General features: G+C 44.4%; 1 pseudogene; it reads right to left on the bottom strand.

The window, feature by feature from the left end:
• Positions 1 to 14,837: 14,837 nt before the first annotated feature.
• On the bottom strand, positions 14,838 to 15,353 carry LOC107544284 (protein FAM204A pseudogene; annotated as a pseudogene).
• Positions 15,354 to 19,048: the final 3,695 nt, after the last annotated feature.

The following is a 19,048-nucleotide window of genomic DNA, read 5'->3' as shown; positions in this document are numbered from 1 at the left end:
CGCGCGGCGCCTGCTGGCGGGAAACCTGGGGGGAGGCGCGCGCCGCGCCGGAGGAACTCTGGCCGCGGCCACCAATCCGCAGGCGCCTCGGCGTGCGCGGGCGGCGGGGCGGTGACGTGCGCCCGGCCCGCCCCGCCCCCTCGGAGCGCCGGGCGACGTGGGGAGGGGAGGGGCCGGCGCGCCGCGCGGGCCGCCGCCGTCTGTGCAGCCCCCCGCCCCAGCCCGGAGGCGGGAACGGCTGGGGTCTGGCGCGCAGACGCGGGGGGCCGGCCAGAGCCGGAACACCTGGGCCGGAAGCGGGGCGGGGCGGGGCGCGGCTGGGGGGCCGCGGGCGGCGGAAAGCCTGCCCTCTGGACCGGAGCGGGGGTCCCGCGGCTGCGAGCGCGGGCCCTGTCTTCGCACCGCCGGAGGCCGGAATGGCTGAGGCCCTGGGGGCGAGCCCGAGGGCCGCGGAGACAGACCCTGCCCGGGAAATGCCCTCCAGCCGGCGCCTGCTTGAAAGATCCTCCGCTTGGAGCCCGTTTGCCGAGGGACCGGACAGTGAAAGACGCAGATTTGTGTCGGCAGTAGGTCAGATCTCTAGCTCGCGCTGCAGTCTCAAAGCGCCGCGCGCTCGGCGCCTGGGAAATACTTTCTGGTGACTGCTGGTGGCAGGTCCTTCACGCGCGTGACAGAAACCCGCTGGCTGGCTTTCCTCGCCCGCAGTAACCCAGTCGTCTCACATAGATAAATGAAAGGCTCTCCGCCTACGAGGTAAATATTTAGGTCCACAGCGCTTTATCTGAACCTTTTGGGCCATGTGTGTCTCAGATGCAGGAATTTTTCAGATTTTTAGAACAGTAACGGGGTGTGAATGAAAAGGTCCCACAGCCCCGGACTGAAGGGCCCCTGCTGGGTTCTGGCTCCATCCCCGCCCCAGGAGCTTCCACTCTATGAAAAGCAATGGGAAAAAATATCCTCCGGTGAGGATTAAAAAAAAAAAAAAAAAAAAGTTCCTATAGTCCAAATTCAAGAAAGAAACTAGAAGACTGACAATAATTTGACCCTAATTCCAAATTATAAGTAAATAACTGTGGAACCCAGAATTCAGGAAACCAGACCAGCAACAGCTGTATTTTGGCAAAAACCTATGTAAAATCAGCTCTTTGCTTTGTTAGGGGAAGCTGTGTTGTGCCACATTTTATTTTTGGTTGGTTGGTTGGGTTTTTTGCTAGTCAGGTTTGGTTCAGATACATTTGAGAGGTACCCTCCCCTCCATGGATAGATATGTGACACCCCCAGAGAGTCTGGGCAACGCTCAGAAATCAAACGTTTCTGCAGCAAAACATGTTTATTCACACTAAGTGGGATAAATATTGTTAACAAAAATCCAACAAGTAGTGGTGATTTGCGGGGGGTGGGAAAGGGTATGGGGGGATAAATGGTGATGGGAAAAAAATTTAAAAATTCAACCGAGTAAATTTTGTTTAAAATATATATTTATTGATTTCAGAGAAAGGGAGAGGGGGAGAGAGAGAGAGAGGGGAGAGAGAGAGAGAGAAACATCAATGATGAGAGTCATTCATCAGTTCCCTCCTGCACACGCCCTTTTGGTGATCAGGCTTGCAACCTCAGGCATGTGCCCTGACCGGGAAGCGAACCGTGATCTCCTGGATCATAGGTCGATGCTCAACTGCTGAGCCACGCAGGCTGGGCATTGACCAAGTAAATTTTAAAAATTTCATTGGCTTTATGGAATGATTCCTAAGTTGGGCAGCATCCCATCTAGCAAGTAGAACGTTCCAGAGGGCTACAGAAAGGGAAAGGTTTTTAACAGCAGAGAGGGAATGGGAAAGGAAGTCATAAATGAGAAAGAGGATTATTCAACTTCTTTAGGGGACGATAGAGTTTATTAGGAGGATCACATTATTCTACTGACCAGGAAACTCCAGACTAGCTTGTTAAGATTACATTCCTGGGAAGGCTGAAATTGCAATTAGATTGTTAAGTATTAAGCCTTGGTTTGCTGAAGTGGAATTTAACACAAGTGCTTGCACTTTGGGCTTGTTGTTTCTTTTTAACATTATAGATTATAAATAGCCTCAGGTGAACTCAGGTCAAAATTTGCTATCAAATGAGTTTGCCACAAAACTTTTGGTTTTCAGAGGTTTTTGGGTTTCTGAATTACAGGTAAGGGATTGTTGGCCTGTATTATATCTCCACCGTATGACTGAAGAAACTGAGACACAGATGGCTTAAGTAATTTGCCCAAGATCAGCTAGAAAGTGATGGAGTAGGGATTTAAATCCTGTGAAGCTATTCCTGAAGTCCTGTGTTATTAACAAATGTTATACTTCCTTTAACATCATTTTAAGATTTTTTTAGCTGATTTTTAGAGAGGAGGAGAGAGAGAGAAACATCAATGTGAGAGCAAAGCATTGACTGGCTGCCTCCCTACCAGGAATCAAGCTGGCAACTTTTCCGTGCACAGGATGACACCCAACCCACTGAGCACACCTGCCAGGGCTTAATATCATTTTATTTAAGCCTCACAACAACCTTGAATTAAGTTGAACTGTGTGAAATTGCCATTGTTTAACCTTTTTTGAAGTACAAAAATTCTATTTCATTTGGCTCAACTTTATATGATACTCCTGTTTTACAAAAAGGAAATGAGGCCATAACTGGCGTATATGGGCCAGGGGTTGACAACCAGTGCTTTGGGGTGATCAGGACCAGGGCCCTGATCTCAGCCTACCTGCTGGGTAACCGAGTAATTTTTCTTGTCTGACCTTTTCCCTCATCATTCATGAGAACAATACTAACCTTGGTACAAATTTTGGAGGCTGTTAGATGTGTGGACAAAAACAGGGCCACACACTAAACCTGACAACTTTTGGGGAGGTCTGCATAAAGGCCTTACAAACTCAAAGATCGAAAGTAACCACATAGGATGGTCTGAAATTAAAGCTTTGTAATTAAAAGCAGGTCATGGCAGGTAGTCATGTCCTGGGCCAGTACTGATAAATGTCAATCTTTACCTTCACTGAGCCTGTCTATTGTCTTTTTGCATCTAGATAAGCACCTTTGGAAGGTCAAGATAATTTCCTTTTTCCAGACCCCTCAGGGCACAATATCCCACCAGAGCAGGAGATCAGAGAGCCCCTCAATGTTGTTATTCTTGTGTTAATTGTCTGTTAACTGTCCTATACCCATCTATGTAAAAGAAGTATGTGTTTATATTTTTTACTTTCATGTTGTTGTTTTTAATTGTCAACCAAGGAAAATCTTTTTAAAAATATATCTTTATTGATTTCAGAGAGAGGAAGGGAGAGGTAGAGAGAGAGATAGAACGTCAATGATGAGAGTGTTGTCATTGAGCCCGCAACCCAGGTATGTTCCCTGATTGGGAATGGAACGGTGATCTCCGGGTCCTAGGTCAATGTTCAACCGCTGAGCCACACCCGGGCAGGCCAATAATTTTTTTTAGAAAGAGTGGAAAGGAGGAGGAGAGAGAGAGAAACAAGGATGTGAGAGAGACACATTGATTGGTTGCCTTCCAAGGGCCTGGGATGGAGCCCACAACCAAGGTACGTGCCCTTGACCAAGAATCAAGTGCCCTTAACCAGGAATCAAACCCAAGACCCTTCAGTCCAAGGGCTGACACTAACCACTGGGCAAACTGACTAGGGCTATTTGTTTTGCTTTTTATCCAATTCCAGAGATTTCCCCAGCTTTGCTTTCTGCCACCTCCCTAATCTATCACCAGTGAATTTCAAGTAACCCCCTTAGGCCTGCCTCTTCCTTTGATTGTAATGTATGAGATAAAGTGCAAGACTGCCATTCTCTGGAGCATTTTCTCAATCCATTGAGATTTTGCTTCCTGGCAGTTGTCGTCAGTTTGGCTCAAATAAACTCATAAAAATTCTTAAAGATTTGGACATTTCTTTTTTTGTTTGTTTTTTGTTTTGGACATTTCTTAAGTTGACAGATGCCTCCCACAAATTTTATTAAAGAGTTAGACAAGTAAAGAAGTTACACATCTTAGAATGATCTGATAATGCAGAAAATAGATTAAACATTGCTAAGAGAGTCACTTAAAGGTCTCAGCCAGTGTAGCTCGTTGGTTGGAGCTTTGTCCTGTACACCAAGAGGTGGCTGATTCAATACCCGGTTAGAGCACATACTCAGGTTTTGGGTCCCTGGTAGGGGCATGTGTGGTAGGCAACCCATAGATGTTTCTCTCTCCCTCTCTCTCTGCCTCTCTCCCTCCCTCTAAAATCAATTATTTTTTTAAATCCTCACCGAGGATTTTTTTCCATTGCTTTTCAGAGAGAGTGGAATGGAGAGAGAGAGAAAGAAACATTGATGTTAGAGAGACACATCAACTGGTTGCCTCCCACACGCACCCCGCTGGGTCTGGGGATCGAGCCTGCAACCCAGGTATGTGCCCTTAGCCCGGAATTGAACCCAGGACCCTTCAGTCTTCAGGCTCCAACCACTGAGCCAAACCGGCCAGAGCTGAGATCAGTTTTTTTAAAATCTTTAAGAGAGTGACTTAAAGTAGGCTGTTAGAGAAGTGGGACCTATGCACACCTTGTGCCTCAGTTCTCTGAGCTGCTATTAAGTTGCTATTCCTGTTGCTAAACTCCACTCAAGACAATAAACATCCTGGATCCATAAACATCCTGTAACAACAACTGTTCATGGAACAACTGTTTATGGAACAACTGTCCATGGACATATGTGGGCTTTACTTTCTTCCTTGTAGTTGCAGCCCCCTTCCATTTGCATATTGGAGCTAACTAAATCCTGCAATCCCTTCATTTGTGTGGAAGAATTACATTTTGTGGTTTTTGGCTTTATAAACCCTGCCTTTTTTTTTTTTCTTAAATCCTCACCTGAGGATTTCTATTGATTTTTTTCTTAGAGAGAGTGGAGGGGAGATAGGAGCAGGGGGAGAGAGAGAGAAAAAACATATATGTGAGAGAGACACATTGATTGGTTGTCTCCTGAATGTGCCCCAACCGGAGCCGGGGGTCATGCCTGCAACCAAGGTACGTGCCCTTGACCAGCATTGAACCTGAGACCCTTCCGTCTGTGAGCCAACACTCTAACCGCTGAGCCAGATCGGCTAGGGCAACCCTGCCTTTCTGTGTCCTCTCCAGAATTCAGTTTAGGTTGCTACCTTAGTCTGCATCTCTCAGGCTGTAATCTTTTTGCTTAAATAAATGCTTTTTGTTCTTTATTACAGCCTGAACCTCTTCTTTGATTAACACATCAAACACACATTCCCTTAGTAGGTGAGATCACCCAGCCATCTCCAGAGGTATATACTCTGTATAGATAGAAACAAAGAACACCCAAATAAGAATGAACAGAACAAGATACTTACTCAGAGCTTGCTGCAGCAAGGGAGTCAGCTAACATCACTTGCATTTGGCAAAAACTCAAAAGGCATGCAGAGAAGCAGAAAATCTTCATAGTGAACAATGAAAAGGCTTCAAGTGTGTCCTAATTGGAGGTGGTTGGCATGGAAAAGCTGGTGGTGAGCTAACTAGAAGGGGAGCATATTTAGCTTTCTCTGACTAGTCCTGAATTTGAAGTGGGAACAAAAAATAGAGAAGCTGACCGATCCTTGACCCATAATCCTGGACTGGTTGCTGCAGAGGTGGTTTGGTTTCAATCCACAGCAACTAGCTCAGAAAGTAAGCCATTTCTGTAGCAACCAGTCCAGGGAACCAAATGACAACCGCAGTAGCAATGCCTTTGAGTCATTGCCAAACACTAATGTGGCTGACTCCCTTGCTGTAGCATGCTCTGAATAAGTAGCCTTTGCTTATTTCGATTTGGGTGGTCTTAACTATTTCCACATACATCTGAGTGAAGAGCCTTCCAGGCAGAGGAAACAGCTCCTAAGTGAAGAACAAACATCCTGAGTTTGGAAACTGCAAGAAGGCCCAGATAGCTGAAAGACAATGAGATGAGGGGAGCAGCAGGACATGAGCTCAGGGAAGAAAGTCAAGGGCAGATTGGTCATCCAAGCTCTTGTGGGACTTTTAGCTTTGACTGCAAGTAAGCTGTTGCCAGTTTTGAGCAGGCATGTGACCTAATCTGACGCAGACTGCTGTGTTGAGAATAAACTGTAATGTAATAAACAGTAACCTAATTCAGCGGTCTTGTTCTGTACACAAAAGAGTGTGGAAATAGGGAAAATATGGTCTCCATAAAGTCTGGAGGGAAAAGGAGCCAGGAGAGCAGGAATTAGTAGTACTTATATCCAAAAGTCTGGACACACTTACTCTGGGCTGACTCATGAGTGGGAAGGGTGAAATATCCCTCAAGAGTTAACGGTGTGTGATCAGTACCTGTGCTCCCTAAGCTCATGTGACACCTCCTTCAATTTGAGTTTTAGTTGTGCCAGGTACTGATGTTGGCACAGGGGATGCAGCCATGAACCAGACAGAGACACCCAGAGAAGATAGAGACTGCTGAGAAAACAAGCATATGCCAGTCCCATCAAGCTCATAGATTATGTTAGGTCACTTTGAGAAGGATTTAGGCCAGTACATGGTTCCCAAACTGAGCACTAAGGCAACCCACTGAACAAGAGTAAATTCACAGGGACACCATCGAGTATATTTAAATTTCAAGGGAAAATCGTTGACATCTGTGGGGCATTGCAGAAAACTACTAACCAGGTAGTTCACAATTTTAATATTAAATCATGTGACATTCCTTTGATGACACTGGTGGTGCGGAAAAAACATTTCTTCTACCCTCTTATATTCTGTTTGGGGGGTCTGCAAATAAACTGACAAAAGACAGATTAACGAGAAAAAAAGTTCATTTTTAAATGCAACACCAATACATGCAGGAGTGCTCAGTGATGCGTATCTCAAAGGGGGAGTTAGAACTCGGGGCTTATATATCTAACTTAGAGCAGGAAAGGGGGGGACGGAAAGGCTTCTTTAAGAAAGACAAATGGGTTTTAAGGAGAACAAACAGGAGACAAGAAAGTTTGTGATTGTTTTTTATGCAGGTATGAGTGGTCTCTGTCTTCTTTGTGACCATGAAACTCCTCTGGAGAGATTTATGGCATCCTCACTTCTCAGAAGTTGCTGCTTTTACTCAGATAAAGGAAACTCTATTGAATCTCAAGTTTCTTCAGATTAAAAGAATCTTTATGCAAACTCTAGGGTTCTGAATGGGTCCCCATAACATGATATATTTGTGAAGCTGAGCTTTTGGTGTTTTCTGTGATAAAAAGCAAGCACTATGAAAAAATTAATGTGGAATGAGTGTTGTGGTCCAAGTCTGATTGCAAAGTTTGAGAAGTTATGAGGCACCCAACCACTCACACATGCTGTTACTATTATGGATGCTGAGAAAGAAAATACCAAGGTTTCCTGCTGGCTAACGGCTTAAAGTTAAAAAGGGCTTAGCAGCCCAGCCAGTGTGGCTCAGCAGTTGAGCATCAACCTATGATCCAGGAGATCGTGGTTCAATTACCAGTAGGGGCACATGCCCAGACTGCAGACTTGATCCCCAGGAGAGGGCGTGCAGGTGGCAGCCAATCAATGACTCTCTTATCATTAATGTTTCTCTCTCCCTCTCCCTTCCTTTCTCTCTGAAATCAATAAAAATATAATGAATAAATAAGTAGCTGGGGACAGCAGAACAAGGAAGGGCTCAGCACAGAAGAAGCAACAGGAGAGCCTAGGCTGGACTACCCTCACTGCCCTCACTCTCTGGGAAGTAGAGAAAAGGGGGCCTTGGGACAGGTTCAGGGGATTAGACAAGCTGCCTCTGCCCATTGCCGCCCTGGTCGCAAGTCTCGTCAGGTCCCTTAGGGTTTAGGAGATGCACGCCTGTGCGGGAAGAAGAGGGGAAAGTTAATGGTGGCATGGGGTGGGGGGTGCTCCCCAAAGGGAGAGCCTGCTGTGTTCTTTGTCCTGAGGCTTTTATTTTTCTCTCTCTTTAAAAAATATATTTTTATTGATTTCAGAAAGAGGAAGGGATAGCAAGAGAGAAATAGAAACATCAGTGATGAGAGTCATTGATCGACTGCCTCCTGCATGCCCCCCACTGGGGATCGAGCCCGCAATCTGGACATGTGCCCTGACTGGGAATCAAACCATGCTCTCCTGGATCATAGGGCGATGCTCAACCACTGAACCACACCGGCCAGGCTTGAAGGTGGGAATCTTAAGGGAGGTCTCAGAGGAGGGTCTCAATAGAATATCTGCTTTCCAGGTGCGCTTTTTCAGGGTCGTGGTCTCCACTAATTGGTTGGTGCCAGGGCAGGAGGTCATTAGTCAATGTATCTGGTCTGGAGCTGAAATACAACTGAGGCCTATAGATGTTATCTTTAGGGAGGAAGGCTCAGGGGTTCTAAACCAAACCTCAAGACCAAAGATACACCAAGGGAGGACAGATTACCAGTTTCACCCCTTGCTAGGCATCCTGAGCTTCCTGCCCTGAGGAGTTTCTGTACCTGGCCCATCTAACAAACCATTTACTCTCAAGTGTCCTTGGGTTAGGGAAGATAGGATTTACTAGGTGGCTGCAAACTGCTGTTTAACAAGCTGTCTCAGTTTCCCTATTGCACTTATCCTGGCTTACTGGCCTCTCTCAAGATGACATTATAAAGTCCTCAGAACAATGCCTGCCTCACCATGAACACTAAATAGAACAGTTATATAAAGAAAACTTCGGGTTTCCAAAAGAAAGCAGTGCTCTGCATTCCTTCTCCACCTGTCCAAGGGACAGCTTGCTCAACAATGTGCCTTCTTCTTGGGCCTTGGGAGATAAAGTCAAGTCTGGAAAAAGGCGTTTTGTGAGGGCCAATCAGCCCTTAGTAACCTGGGAGAACCTATAGTCTCTGGAAATCAGTTGGGGGTTTTTTGTTGTTTTTTTGGCCAGTTGCTAAGGAGACACTGTAGCACAGTAAGGAACCATGGGGCATCTAGCCAAACAAAGGAACACCAAACAAAGGAAAACAAAAGAAAGAGATGTTATGTGCTTTGGGACAGGGTGGAGTAGGCTCAAAGCAAAGCTGTGTGCAGTCAAATGTGGATTGCAAAGTGGACCCACGGTCCCATTTCCTTAGCAACTGCAAAGTTAAGATAGATATGAAATGGAGTGTCCAAAAATCCATCATCTGATGTTGTCTACCTGGGTTGTAATTTGAAGCTGCTTCTCTGTGTCAAAATGAATTAGGGACTCTAGGCAAGAGTGGGGTGTTTCACTAATACAGTTTCAAAAAGCAACCTTTCTGTTGGACTATGATTTTAGAGAACAAGATTTCTCAGTAAAGAAAGCAGTAGGTGGTGAAAACAAGACAATATACAGATGATGTATTATAGAATTGTACACTTTGAAACCTATGTAATCTATTAACCAATGTCACCCCAATAAATTCCGTACAAATTTAAAAAGGAAGGAAGGAGGAAGGGAGGGAGGAGAGAGAGAGAGAGAGAGAGAGAGAGAGAGAGAGAGAGAGAGAGAGAGAAAGGAAAAAAAGAAAGAAAGAAAGAAAGAAAGAAAGAGAGAGAGAGAGAGAGAGAGAGAGAGAAAGAGAGAGAGAGAGAGAGAGAGAGAGAGAGAGAGAGAGAGAGAAAGAAAGAAAGAAAGAAAGAAAGAAAGAAAGAAAGAAAGAAAGAAAAGAAAGAAAGAAAGGGAAAGTGAGAAAGGGAGAAGAGAAAGAGAGAAAGAGGAAGGAAGGAAGGAAGGAAGGAAGGGAGGGAGGGAGGGAGGGAGGGAAGGAAGGAAGGAAGGAAGGAAGGAAGGGAGGGAGGGAGGGAGGGAGGGAAGGAAGGAAGGAAGGAAGGAAGGAAGGAAGGAAGGAAGGAAGGAAGGAAGGAAGGAAAGGGAGAGAGAGAGAGAGAAAGAAGAGAGAAAGAAAGAAAGAAAGAAAAGAAAGAAAGAAAGAAAGAAAGAAAGAAAGAAAGAAAGAAAGAAAGAAAGAAAGAAAGAAAGAAAGAAAGAGAAAGAAAGAAAGAAAGAAAGAAAGAGAAAGAAAGAGAAAGAAAGAAAAAGAAAGAAAAGAAAGAAAGAAAGAAAGAAAGAAAGAAAGAAAGAAAGAAAGAAAGAAAGAAAGAAAAAGAAAGAAAGAAAGAAAGAAAAGAAAGGGAAAGTGAGAAAGGGAGAAGAGAAAGAGAGAAAGAGGAAGGAAGGAAGGAAGGAAGGGAGGAAGGGAGGGAGGGAGGGAGGGAGGGAAGGAAGGAAGGAAGGAAGGAAGGAAGGAAGGAAGGAAGGAAGGAAGGAAGGAAGGAAGGAAGGAAGGAAAGGGAGAGAGAGAGAGAGAAAGAAGAGAGAAAGAAAGAAAAGAAAGAAAGAAAGAAAGAAAGAAAGAAAGAAAGAAAGAAAGAAAGAAAGAAAGAAAGAAAGAGAAAGAAAGAAAGAAAGAAAGAAAGAAAGAAAGAAAGAAAGAAAGAAAGAAAGAAAGAGAAAGAAAGAGAAAGAAAGAGAAAGAAAGGAAAGAAAGAAAGAAAGAAAGAAAGAAAGAAAGAAAGAAAGAAAGAAAGAAAGAAAGAAAGAAAGAAAGAAAGAAAAAGAAAAAAAGAGAGAAAGGAAAAAAAAAAGTCGTCCTCGTGGCACTTTGCAGCTGCAGCTTGTCCTTGGGAGAAAATAGTGTTTCCTGTTTTACATTGTGCCTGGCTTTATCTTTGTTATCCCAGCCCAAAGACTGGCAGGGCACATTTTTAACTTCTCATTCCTTGCTTTTATTTTCTCAGTCCCAAGCAGTACAGAGGGGAGGAACTTTGGCAGCCAGGTAGAAGGAGATGCCAGCTACAGCCTGCTTTTCCAGCAGCAAGGAGACAGAAATCAGAGGTGCCTGTGCACCTCCCAAGTGCCCAAGGTGTGGTGGAGGCTCTGAGCGACTGGCTGGGGATGTCAGGGCCTAGACCACCTGGAAACGAGAAAGACAGGCCAGAGGGCTTCCAAAGCCTGAAGGTACTCCCCTCCCCACTCCCAGCCTTCTCTGACATGTGGCAAGCTTTCTTGGAAATTTCCGTACTATCTCAGACCAAAATCAGCCCCAGTGTTGGGAGAGCTAGCACTGGTATTTCTCTGGCTCCCAGAGACACCCTGGGTGGAACTGCCAGGCGCTTTTCTAATTACTAGAGTGGCCCTTTCATGTTGAATATGGTATCAGCCTCTTCCCAGCCTCCTTTCTGAGCTGGCTGCATTCCTGCCCTTTGTCTTCCCTCTGACTTCGCTGTTCTGGGCTCATCCCCACCTTGAAGCCATACAGACCTGGTTTCAGTCCTGACGACTGAACCTACAAATTGTGGCAACCTGGGTAAATTACTTGCACTTGTGCCTTGGTTGCCAAGTCCGATAAATGGGGATCAACTAATGACTACCTCATAGGGTTGTTAACAGAGTGAGATGCTCAGTCTCTCACGCCATCTTATTCTTTTTTTTTTTTTTTTACATCCCAACTGAGGATAATTTTTCCACTGATTTTTTTAGAGAGAGCAGAAAGGAGGGAGGAGAGAGAGAGAGAGAAACATCAACATGAGAGACACATCGACTGGTTGCTTCTAGTACTCACACTCGCCACAGTAGGAGTGGGGATCAAACCTGCTGCTGAGGTACGTGCCCTTGGCCAGGAATGGAACCCTCGACCCTTCAGTCCGAGGGCTGTCGTTCTAACTACTGAACCAAAGCAGGGCCGACTCCATCTTATTCAAGCTGCATTGTTCCTGTTACTGGTGAGACGATGAGACTTCGGTTCTTGTCTTCTTGAGGGAAAGATTTCAGTCAAGCGACAAAGTATAAAAAAGAAATTAAGACTTTATTGACTGCAGCAAAAGTATACTTAGGACACTGAAACAAGGAAGGGCACAGAAAAAGAAACAGGACAGCCTGGGCTGGGTGGCTTTGGCTCCCTGGAAAGTCAGGGAAAAGAGGGCCTTGGACACAGGTTCAGGGGGTTAGCCTGGGACAAGCTGCCACTGCCCATTCCTTCCCTGGTTGCAAGTCTCATGGGGTCCCTTAGAGGTTAGGGGACATGTGCCTGTGGGGGAACGAGAGGGGGAAGGGAATGGCATGGGTGTGCTCCCTGGTGGGGGAGCACATTGGGACCTTCATTTTCAGGGGTTTTAAAGGCTGGGCATTTAGTGGAGGTCTTAGGGGTCATCGGCTTTATGCTGACGTACCAAAATGAGATTTATTCTCTTAATTTGTCTGTCTTTGGGTGTGGTTAGCAAATGGCACTAATTGGATTTCTGTTATCTCTCTCCCTGAGTAGGATGATTTAAGCTATTGACCCTGACTGGGGAGAAGTGCAAACCATTTACTCTTTTTTTTTTTTTTAATATGTTTTTATTGATTTCACAGAGTGGAAGGGAGAGGGAGAGAGAGATAGAAATATCAGTGATGAGAGGGAGTCATTGATCGAATGATCAAATGCCTCCTGCATGCTCCCTGACCGGGAATCAAACCACAATCTCCTGGATCATAGGTCAATGCTGTCTTGCTGAGCAACGCCGGCCGGGCCAAACCATTTACTCTTAAGTGTCCTTGGTTTAGGTGGTTGTAAACTGCTGTTTAACTATATGTCTCAGTTTCCCTATTCTTGTCCTGGAATTTTCCTAGCTTTTACTGTGCTATAACATTCCCATGGCCTTCAGACTAATAGCTCCTTTTTTTTCTTTCTTCAATTTTTTAAAAATTGATTTTTAGAGAGAGAGGAAGGGAGAGGGAGAGAGAAAGAGAAGCATCTATGTGAGAGCAGAACATCAATCAGCTGCCTCCTCCATGTCCCCTACTGGGAATAGAGCCCGAAACCTGGGCTTGTGCCCTGGCTAGGAATTGAACCAGCAGCCTTTCTGTGCACACACGGGAGGACACCCAACCAACTGAGCCTCACTGGCCAGGGCAATAGCTCCCTCTTTAGACATGTTAAACATTAAAGGAGTTCTGCTTGCTGCTTGAGTTTTTACTCAAAACACAGCCCTTCCCATTTTCCCTTCCCTTGACGTAAAAGAAGCCTAAACTCCATACTTTTTAAACATGGGTTTGAGGATTAGGGATCCCATCTTCTCAAATGGTGCCTTCTCAATCAACAAACCTTCCCTCACTCTAAACTCTGACATTTTGAGTTTTGGCCTTCTGAAGCGTGGGAAGCATGGACTTTGAACCCGTAACAGGATTATTGGGAGGGTAAAATGAGATGAAGTATAGATGGCTACCAAGCATATAATGTGTGCCCAATAAATACAAATCCCTTTCCTCCCTGTGCTGTTTCTGCCCCTGCAACAGCCCGGTTGGAGCATGTGCAGGAGGCAACCAGTCGATGTGTCTCTGTCACATCAATGCTTCTCTCTTCTGCTCTCTATCTTTTTTCCCCCTTGTATATATGCTTAGATGCCCACTTCCCTTTACAATCCAGAATCCAAGTGAAGTTCTTGCCTAGCCAAGCCCTCCTCTGAACACACAGCTGGTCTCATCAGTAGAGGTTCTATTTCAAAGGACAGCCTCTTCAGGTCACAGACGCCAAGCTGTGTTTTTAGAGCTGTGGCCCCAGAAGCTATGGCATGCATTTGGTCCTCTGATATATCTCAGATTGTCATTTGCCATTTCACGGTGAACCAAAGAAGGATGGGACTGGATAAGCCCTATGAGGACTCACTTGGAACTCCAGAATTGATATAAAGATTATTTTAAGCCAAAGACATTTCAGATTCAACAGAAGCAGATAGAAGCCTTCTCAAAGCTTCTCTTATCTGACTAAAAGCAAAAACTTCTGAGAAGTGAGGACTGCCATAAATTTGTTCCTTGAGGTGAGTCTGCTCCCAGAGAAAAACCAAGAGCAAAAGTACCATAAATCCTCTCTCCAGGGATATTTTATGGCTCTGGAGACAGAGAGACCACATGCACCTAAGAAACAAACATTATCACAAACATTCTTATCTCCCTTTTTCTCACCAAAATCCACTTGTCTTTTCTTAAAAAACTTATTTGTTCTTCTCAAAGGAGCATTTTCTTCCCCTCCCTTTCCCTACTAAGTTAGATGAGCCCCAAGTTCTAATCACCACTCTGAGTCACTCACTGAGCACTCCCGTGGGTAAGTGTGATCCACCTATAAATAAACTCTTTTCTCCTGCCAATTTGTCTTTCTCAGTTTAATTTGCAGGCCCCATTCTCTCTCTTTTTTACTGTAATATTTTATCTGAAGTTACACAAAAATTAATCAATTGCTTTTATTATGTGACTGTAAAGTATCGACTCTACTGTACCCAGTAAAGAACCAAAATTACTTTTATAACATTAAAATAAAGTCATCTGTAAAGACAATATCAAGACTTTCTTGCACTGACTAATCCATTATAAACAAATGCCAATCTTAAAAGCACAATTCCAGAATAAGCTCAGTTACACTGAGTATAGATAAGAAAGTACAAGGAGCCCTATCCAGTTTGCTCAGTGGTTAGAGTGGCGGCTGGTAGACTGAAGGGTCCTGGGTTCAATTCTGGCCAAGGGCACATACCTCAGTTGCAGGCTCGATCCCCACCCGGGTCAGAGCATGTGCAGGAGGCAACCGATAGATGTGTCTCTATCACGTCAATGCTTCTCTCTCTCTCCCGCTCTCTGTCTTTCCCCCCTCCTTGTATGTATGCTTAGATTCCTTGCACAAATAACAAAACACTCCATTCCATTCACTTCAATAGGATGAACTCTTTAGAAAAAGATTGAAAAGGTTTGATAATCAACTCCCAAATTTTGTACTTTTTTTTCTCTACTTCTATCAATTTCCCAACATAAGTAACATAAGCAGGAAAATATTTTCAGTAAATTGAGCAACTGAAGACGCAAGTAAAAACTCAAGTAAAGATGCAAATATCTTAAATAACTCTGGCAAGTGATATATATCCCATGTTGCTTTTGGTTTCTCATCTCTTCTTTGCTTCAAATCCCCATGCAAGCTTCTTTTTTTTCCCGTGCAACCTGTGAATTTTCAGTTTCCTTTTTGGCTTTTACAAAGTTGTGGCAGGCAATCGCTTTGGCAATTTTTACATCAAGCTCTTGGGTAGCTCATTGGTTGCTTAGTTCTGCAGGCTTCTCAATATCTTACTCTTCCACAGCCTGGTTTATGTTCTTTTCAAAGCCTGACTTCTCAGTTGTTTTCTTTTTAATGTGGTTCAAACCTGTCATTGACTCTAAAACACTGAGTAAGTTCCTTTAACTGGGTTTCACTTGAGGACTGTTCACTGAAATTCTTTTTCATTCTTCAATTTACCTTTTCTGGAGCATTTTCTTTTTTACCTTCTTAATCTTTTTTTTTTTTTTTTTAAAGAATATTTTGTTGGGGGTTTTTTAGAGAGACAGAGGAAGGGAGAGGGGGACAGAAAGAGAAACATCGATGTGAGAGCACAGCATTGATCAGCTGCCTCCTGTACCCCCCACCTCGGATTGAGCCCGCAACACGGGCCTGTGCCCTGACCAGGAATCGAACTGGCAATCTCCTGGTACACAGGACAATGCCCAACCAACTAAGCCACACCGTCCAGGGCTTCCTTCTGAATCTTGAAGTTCGGAGTGTTTTTATGCAATTCTTGAAATTTATTCCACATATGTAAAGGAATCCAGGAGGACATGGTTCATGTGCATTTATATTTGTCTCTGCTTTAGTTTTTAGTCCACCTGTAGGGAACACTGAGATCTCTGTTTTCGTAATGGTCCCATCTTCTTTATCTTCCTGTAAGTTCAGTCGGGTCTAATGTGTCTTCATCTTCAGAATTCAACTCAACATCACTTTCATTGAAGACGAGAGGTAGCAGCCCACTCCATATTTTTTCTTCTGTTAGGAGCAGGCTGCCCAGCAGCCGCAGGCCCCGTTCTCTTAACAGAAGATGACGGTAGAAGACAAGTTTTTCCTCCTAACAAAGATTCTTTCCTTGACCAAACTCTAGTCAGACTCCTCTGAACTCTCTTCTCAACTAGGCCCTGACTTTGGGTTTCCAGTTCCTCTCTGCATTGTCCACTTCTGCCAAGAATCCAGCTGAGTCAGTTTAGTGAAAACCCCCACTATTGTCTGACCACCCTTGATATCTTTTCGCCATGGCCTGCCTTCAACAAAAATCCTGTTAGGCCATTTAAGCAAAGAAATACCCTGCCTCTTGGTAATTTTCTATCCACTGACCCCACCCCCCTCCCCCCACGCCTGGGCTATGAATCCCCACTTTTCCTTACTGTGTTCACAGTTGAACACGATCTCTCCCGCCTACTACAAAACCTCATTGTAATAGCCCCTCTTGAATAAAGTCTGTCTTACCATCTTTAACAAGTGTCACGAATGATTCTTTCTTTAATATCTCCCCTCCCCCCAACTCCCAGCCTTTATCATCTGGGCCAATCCCTTCATTGTATATAAGGAAAAACTGAAAAGTCAAGCAGCCAAATAAGGAAAAGATTAAGAGTTTACTCTGGTGCCCAGATTCATTACCATTTACCAGCTGTGTGACCTCAGACGGGCTACTTAATCTGTGTTTGAAAGAGGCACATCAATAACATGCAGCAAATAACAGTACCCACCTCACTGGGCTGCTGTAAAAATTAAATGAATTAATATCCATAAAGCACTCAGAACTGTCCAGCGGAGTAAGCACGAGATAGTAGTTTGTTTTTAAAAAAGTGTTTGCCTGAGGACGCTGAATGAACACACTTTCCTGGCCCTGTGTTAAATAATACTAGGACCAAGGAAAAATAATTTAGCTGCTTGTTCCAGGAAATATCAACTCCTAAAAAGATAAAATTGTAAACTAAGCAGTTGACTTGTCAAGGTTACAGCTTGCTTGCCCTTGCCCATGTGGCTCAGTTGGTTGGAGTGTCACCCATGAACTGGAAGGTCGCTGGTTTGATTCCAGATCTGGGCACATACCTAGGTTGAGGGTTCCATCCCCAGTTGTGGCCTGTATGGAAGGCAACCAGTCAATGTATCTCTCTCACATCGATGTTTGTTTTATTCCCTCTCTTTTCTCTCTCTCTCCCTCCCTCCCTCACCCTACCAGAAGAAAAAAAAATTACAGCTTGCTCATCAAGATTTTAAAAACCCTTAAAAATTATAAATAATAAATAAATAAATAAATAAATAAATAAATAAATAAATAAATAATTTTTAAAATGCCCTGCCAGACGTGGCTCAGTGGTTGAGTGTAGACCTAGGATCCAGGAGATCCTGGTTTGATTCCCAGTCAGGGCACATACCTGGGTTTTGGGCTGGATCCCCAGTCGGGGGCATGCGGAAGGCAGCCAATCAATGATGACTTTCTCATCATTGATGATTCTATCTCTCTCTCCCTCTCCCTTCCTCTCTCTGAATCAATAAAGATATATTTTAAAAAACAACAAACAACCTTGCCTCCAGGACCCACCAATCCATTTAGGCAGAAATTCTGCCCCACCCAACCAGTTTTTCCTAGTTTCTCCCTTGCAAGACCCAACCTCAGAGCAAGTCTTCTTTCTCAGTTCTAGACCCGTATGTCCAATGGCCGGGTTGTCTCACGAGCATCTCGCACTTAATACAGTCATGTCTTGCTTAACAATGAGGATACACTGTAAGAAATGCATCACTTGGCGATTTCATCGTTGTGCGGACATCACAGAGTGCAACTACACAAACCTGGGTGGTATAGCCTACTACATACCTAGGCTGTATGGGATAGCCTCTTGCTCCTAGGCTACAAGCCCATACAGCATGTTACTGTACAAAACAACACAAGATTAAGTAAGGCACTAGAGAAAATGATGCAATCAAGAGACATGGTAGCCCTGGCCAGGTAGCTCAGTTGATTAGAGCACTGTCCTGATATCCCGAGGTTGTGGGTTTGATCCCTAGTCAGGGCACATACAAGCATCAACCAATGAAGGCATCAATAAATGGAACCACAAATCCAAGTTTCTTTCTCTCTGTCTCAAATCAATAAAAATTTTAAAAAAGAAATATGGTAAATGTGAAATATATGAGGATGCTGCTGGCATAACACAGCATATTGTTTTATGACAAACTTTTTTTAATAAGTAGAAAGCACTCACTAAAATGATAAAAAGTATAGTGTAGTAAATACATAAACCAGTAACATGGCAGTTTATTTTCTTTACAGGTATTATACACTGTCCATAAGTGTATGTGCTGTACTTTTATACACCTGGCAGCCCTGCAGGTTTGTTTCCACCAGTGTTGCCATAAACAGGGGATAGGAATTGTCCAGCCCCTTGTAATCTCACGGGGCCACCATCATATGCGGTCCACCATCGGCTGGCCTGTCAGCATGCTACGCGTGACTTAGTATTCAAGGCTGAAGTCTTGATCTCTCCTCCCAGCCTGCCCTGTGCTTGCTCTGTCTTTGTAAGTGGCACCTCTCTGGTCATCCAGTTGCTCAAGCCAGAAACTCTGATACCTTCTCCCCCCTTTCTCTCCATATCCAAAGCCTCAGCAATTTCTGCCAGCTCCACCTACAAACACAATGCAAAACTGTCCCCTCCCTTCTCTCTACTACCCCTAGTGTCCTCCAACTAATTTACCTCCTGCCTTTGCTCTTATCTCCCTAACTTTTATCTAGTCTCTGTGTAACAGCAAAGTGACCTTTTAAAAAGCACAATCAGATCATGTGGTCACCCCCACGCCCATTACAACTTTCCAGTGGATTTCCATCACACTAGGAGTACAATCCAAATTTCATATCACTGGTCCTGCCACTTCTTCAATCTTATTTCATGCCATCAGTTTCCTTGCTCACTACACTCCAGCCATGCTCAGAGCCTCTTTCCCACTGCAGAGCCCAGAACAATGACTGTGTATATTTGGCCCTTGTGGCAAATTGATTGTATCAATGGCCTCCTTTCTTCCTGTAATTGTATAGGCTGGTCAGTCGCACTTTGTCTCTGGGATCAACAGGTGCCTTGTTTTGGCCAATAGGACATTAACAACCATGACTGCAAGCAGAGGTTTGGAAAGCACATGTGCACTCCCACTTGCCCTCCTGAACAATTGGGCTTGTTCTTTCTTGGGTTCTGCCATGGTGATAACAATACACCCTGCTAGCCTGCTGAAGGG

This window comes from Miniopterus natalensis, chromosome 13 (genome assembly GCF_054644295.1).
Source record: "Miniopterus natalensis isolate mMinNat1 chromosome 13, mMinNat1.hap1, whole genome shotgun sequence".
In the NCBI taxonomy this organism is placed as follows: Eukaryota; Metazoa; Chordata; class Mammalia; order Chiroptera; family Miniopteridae; genus Miniopterus; species Miniopterus natalensis.
The sequence above is the reverse complement of the archived record's forward strand: the minus strand, read 5'-3'. Positions and strand labels throughout refer to the sequence as shown.